The following is a 6000-nucleotide window of genomic DNA, read 5'->3' as shown; positions in this document are numbered from 1 at the left end:
CCACAATGCACAAGAATTTATTGTTGCAGGTTTTGAAAGCCAGCAGTTCGGCATCACTTCAAGATTTGGTTCCCCCCCAAGTCCTGTTGGCTTTGAGTCACTGGCAATTAAAACAAAAGGATCACAGACTTCCGACAGTTGTTAATATATGCTGCTTGCACCACTTTGTCTATCCAATCATCATGTGTGGGTTTAGGGAACAGGCTCCTCATATATTGGTACAATACAGCTGAGCACTGAGCTTACAGAAAAGGATAAACCCTCTGAACTGTGAAGAAATCACAGCTTCATTGCAATGATTCAGTGTGATGATCATTGAGAACAAGATGCAAAGGATGTGCATTGCATGGGACAAAGAATGCTTTTTCAAGTCCTGAATACTCTTCTGAATGCTGCTGCCTTTGCTTTTCATATTTTCCCCATTGTTTTCACCTTGACCCCTCATATTACAAAGTGAGATTTCCACATCTTTTAACTGCCTAAGCATAGCTTCTCTCATTCTAGAGTCAAAAGACTCTGTCACATTCAAAATGCCAATGAAGCGATGTTTCTAGTGCTGCCTTCTTTCACCTCAGTTGCTGCTTGTTTCTGCAGAAGCAATTCTCACGATCATTGTTGCCGGCTCTTGCTAACTAATGTCTTTATAAGCAAGTCAAATATAATAGAAAATACTTTGCAGCCTTGAAGGCAGAAATAATTTCTTTGTTTGTATTCCCAAGACTAATGTTGTTTTGAGCGTTTTTGCTTGGGTAATAATGATAAAAGTCCTTCAAGGTAATTTGTTGGAAATGTCCTTTCATTAGAAGGTCATATTTTCCAAGACGTGCCACAAATTTAAAGAAGTTTCCATCGTGGGATAAATAGGAATTGTCTATTCTGGCCAAGGGAATGGTTTCTATTCTATAAAGCCGGGTCAAATCAAAAACACTTTCCAAAACAGCTTGACAGTGTTCCATCAGAGAATTAATTTGGCCCTAGTTTTCTTTACCCATCCTATGGTGTTGCTTTAGAGTGCTTACACACGTTCAAATAATCCAGGACAGCTCTCCCAGGTTTGTTTTCCTGAGAGCAAAACTTCCATGGCATGAATGACCTGTACTGAAGTTCAAACAGGGCCTGTCTACATGAGACGTTTACTGAGGAGTAGGCTAATTAGCTCGGCAGTAAACATCTTGGCATTTACATGTGCAGGACTATTAGGCTGGAGTAAACTAATAAACTCCACAGCAGGGTAGGACTTATAAATACAAGTACTATCCTGCTGTGGAGTATTTACTCTGCAATAGGGCACATGTAGACGCTGACATGGCTGGCTGGGGCATGAGGGTGCTACAGTGCGGGGGCTGCCTGCCAGCTAGCCCCACACTGGAGCACCCTTGTGCCCCAGCCAGCCCATTGAGCCAGGTCAGAGCAACCCCAGGCTGGCAGGCTGACCCCCTGGCCCTCCTGCCAGATGGGGCACTCTGACCCAGCTCAACATGCTGTGGTCCCAGGCACGCACATAAATGATGTGCCAGGGAGCAATAATCTTTGGCGCATTATGGACTGGCGTTTATTGCTGCCATGTGTAAACACGCCCACAGAGAAGCAAAAAGACGGCAGTGCAGACACTGGGCAGCCATGGGGCCCTAGAGCACACAGGTGTAGCCTGGGTCTCAGGGTGGGAGGACTGGCTGGGTCAAATGTGGGCAGGGATTGGCAGGAAAGGTCGGGTTGGGGGGAATCTGCACCTGTTCTATGCACAGAGTCCTTCTGCCCTCCCCTCCCGCACGCTGTGCTGTAGCCCAACAGCTGCCAGGTACAGTATGCTTCCTGGCACCCAGATGCTGCAGTGTGATCCAGGCAGGGAACAAGCCAGGAACAGAACATGTCCCCTAAGCGCTTCAGCACTGGACTTTTCCAGCGCAAAAAACACTCTGCTCCCTGCTTGACTGGGACTGACTCATACTCTCTCTGGCCCTGTGCGAGGGGGAGAGAGGAAGCAAAGGTCACTGAGTTTGTAGAGGATGGCTCTGCATCTTTACAGATGTTCTGTCTCTTGAGAGAGATTCTCTGGGGAGCTGCTTCACTTGTATTGTTCCAGAGTTATTTTTCTCCCAGAGTGGCCACTTGTACTTTGGGATAAAAATTACAATGCATGTACACTCCTGATTTCTCCAGAGAGAGTAGGGACTCTTCCCAGACAAACTGAACATCTGTTCAAGCCCTTGGTCAACATTTTGGTATATGGTAGCTGTTCATATGACCTGCCAATTCCCCAAGCTTTGGTTTAAAATTCATAAATGATGCCACATCTTTAGGATCATCTGCTATTCTTTTATGAGAACGTCTAGAAAGAGGCTTCCCTTTTTTTGTAAGAGACTATTTTCAGCCAGGACAGCTTACCATATGAGTGAAGATCAGTACTAATCTAGGAACTTCAGAATCTCTGAGCATGAACTGACTCATCCAAAGACAAGTGCTGCCTGTTCGTGGCATGTTCCACAACATTTCTAATCTCTCCAGAAAACAATTGTTGCTGTTGAATAATCAACTTGCTTTTTAGCCACCCCTGACTTCTTGTTAAGGTAGGAAGCTGCCTACTTTACCTACCCTTAATTCTGGCCTGGGTAATAGCAGGTGGGGCTGGTAGGGACACAGCTAATTGGGATGAGGAAATGAAGAGGTAGCAATCCATTCTAAGCAGTAAAAGGCAAGTGTGGCTGCTCAGTTAGTATGTACTATGTATTAGGTATGCTGCTGGCATAAGCAAACACAACTGCATTGAATCCAGTGGGGTTCTGGCCCTTTTGTGTAGAAGTCAATTTTATATTTCATATTTAAGTATGATTGAACCTCAGCTTCTTAGGAATAACATTGGACTAAGTTTGATATCAGTTTAAGTAGCCACAAATCCCAGTGCACTTGTTTATGCCAAAACTGAAAACTATCCCAAGCACTTACTTTATAGTAATGCTATGAATTACACATTTTAATGTATTGGCAACCTTGAATTTTCACCTTTCTTGACTTCTTTCCTGTTCTCATTGAGTGGTGAGCAACCATGTCCTAGCTGCAAAAGCATTCTTTGCCTCTCCCTGTGCTTTCCTTTCCTCTTCTGTCTGAATCTGATCAACCAGAAATCCGAATAAAACAAAATCTGTGGCAACTTCCCAGACACTCAAAGGCCAGTGTTGTTTCTGAGGTCATTTGCATTATGAGCCAAAAAGTGAATTTCCGTTGCTCTGAGCCAACTAGACCTCTACTTGACTTTTATTTTAAATGGGCTTTTCTCCTTCATGTAACTAAGCTTTCAAAATCTTTCAGCAAATGGCATCTGGAAACTACAACCTGAAGCAGGACTTTGTCCCTTTTTCTGATGTATTCAGAAAACTTGAGAGGGGAGCCAGGTTTGTTTTATAAAAATTGGACGACATGTGGTAAAATGGACAAATAATGGACAATGCAGGTGACTGATTAATATTATTAATAAACCATGTTCCAGTGATTAAACAGTGGCTGTACTATTTGCTTGTCAAAGAACCAGTTCATCCATATGCATTAGTAAGCGGCTATCCCTGTGGGTGCTAAAACCTCTCATCAGACCCTGTATGAGGCTGAGTTAAGGTATCTCATTAGAGCAAGTAAAAAGATTATGAAGCCATTTTCTTAATCTGTATGATGTCACCCCCCACTCCATTATAGACACTATTGCTGAATCCTCTCCAGTCTGTCCCATATTTGAGTACTTTCTCCAGCAAGCCTCACCCCACCAGTTCCTCCTGTTTTCCTTGTGCCAGTAACTTTACGTTCATAGTTCAACCCAGGCTGCACCCTTCTGATGGAGGCAGGTTAACAAATCTGTTTTCTACAGGCACAATAAGGGTAGCTGGGGCCAGGGAGGGGGTTAGCAATCCAGGCATGTCGGGAGTATATGGAGGCGTGCGCTGTCATCTGTTATTCTGCTTCTTTTTCGTGATGTTATTTAACACTTATGCGTTATCAGAATGAGCCTGTGTTTACAGCACTAAAGAAAATCAGCCCCGTGATCTTAGAGAACTGAAGGCACTCTGTATGTCCATTAGTCACAGCCTCCTGCCGTGAGCAACTGAATGCAGTTCAGGAAGTGGCTGGGGCTACTCAGACGCTGTGCTTTGACTTGCTGTAGCACGGCCTGAATTCTTGACACAGCTAGATGAGTGCCATGGCTTGTCTGCAAGAAGCACAGCCACATCTAGTGTTGAGGTGCTATGGGCAACATCTTGCCCTCCCGACATAGAGCTGTGTTAGCCACGTGTGTTCTTAGAGGTTATGCTTTGGGAACAGTTACAAGATGGTGGGTGTTTGTGCTGTGTCATTGCACTTTCCTCGCATGACCCTCCACTCATTTCAATAAAGCTGTCAGAGCCAGAAAGGAATTATTTCATCATTAAAATTGGTCCTGTCAGGACATGTCTATATGGCAAGCTTGTTGTGTCTGGCAGTCACGTCCTCAAATCTGCTGTGCTGCTCAATGTGGCGTGCTTCCCAAACCAGAAGCAGCATCACCGAATCTGTGCAGTTTTAATTGAGCTAATTAGCAGTGCCGAATTATATTGCTAGTTAGTGTGCTACCATGCTAACCATACCAGGGTGTCACACGGATGTGTCCACACTGGTTCTCTTACACTGCAAGCTGGTGACTGTGTTGTGAGTGTGCCATTCATTGCCTGGCATGGTTAGCTTGCTACATGAACCTGTTAAATAGATCATAAATTAAATAGTCTGTTAAATAGATCATAGTTACTGGAAAATGTCATCTTTCTATACTTATTTTTCTATAGTCATTCTTAGTTTAGTACATGCTTAATAAAGTACTAACTAAATGCACAGTAACTACAGTTACTGTGCAGTAGCAATGGCTGCTGCATGGTTTTTGACCGGCATGCTACTGTGTAACGTTAAGCTACTGCACAGTAAGCGTCTTGTGTAGACGCACCCACTTAGGAGTTTCTGGTTCAGTTCCTGATTCTGCCAACATTTCTCTACAATTTGCTCAAACTGCTTTATCTCCCAGTTATGCAGCTGTACGATGGGGACTGTTCAAACTCTAGAGGGGTGTGGTGAGATCGTCTCCTAACATTTGTGAGATGTTCTGATACTATGGAAATGGGAGATCGCCAAAAGTACTTTGAACAAAACCCTAACAGCTAGATCAGTTTAGCTGTCAGTCCTGTGGTTTTCTATCTTATAGGTGCTACAGAACTGTTACTGCATCTCATGGGCAAGCCCAGGTAAGATTTGGGGTTAGATTTGAAACTGGTTTTGGCGGTGCTTCCACCGAGGCATTTGTAAGCCTTTAAATGTAGGTTCCTTGTGTCAGGAGGATGATACAAATCAACAGGGTTCGGTGCTTCATGAAGAAAGATTGCCCAGCTCCTCACCTTGAGGTATTTCTCAGGCTAGTAGATGTTGCTGAGTCCACAGGTGTCTTGAGACCTGGCGTCTTTTGTCCTTACAGCACCTTCACTGCTTTATCAAACCATTTTTTTTTTTACCGGGGGGAGACTCCTGATAGCAGAGAATGTTCCCAAGTCCCCAAGGCCGAGCCCTCTACCAAACACTGGACAGCCCTTTTGTGCACTGATTTCTGATCTTGGAGCTGCCAAGAGCTCCCTTTCAACCTGAGAGATAGATATGCCTCTCAAGCCAGCTCCATAGCTTTTCATCCCTGACAATTGAATCAGTTAGTTCACACAATCTGATGCATTCAGTGTTTTAATCTACAGATGTTTGCAAGTTTACAATGCAGCTGGTCACTGCTCAAGCAGAACTTCTAGTTATATGCTGTACCCGTTAGAAATATTAGTTAGCATTGATGGTGTCTACGTAGGTATAATCTAGCTAGCTATTGCAGGTATAGTTATGGTATGTGATGATCATCCTTAGCCTTTGTTCCTCATCTTCCCTCACTTGGTAGTGGATGTTTCTTTTCTTAGTCTCATTATGTATTATACAGTTCAGGAATCTTTTGCCCCAGAA

The sequence above is a fragment of the Alligator mississippiensis genome, chromosome 9, assembly GCF_030867095.1.
Source record: "Alligator mississippiensis isolate rAllMis1 chromosome 9, rAllMis1, whole genome shotgun sequence".
Taxonomy (NCBI): Eukaryota; Metazoa; Chordata; order Crocodylia; family Alligatoridae; genus Alligator; species Alligator mississippiensis.
Note: the sequence above shows the minus strand (reverse complement) of the source record.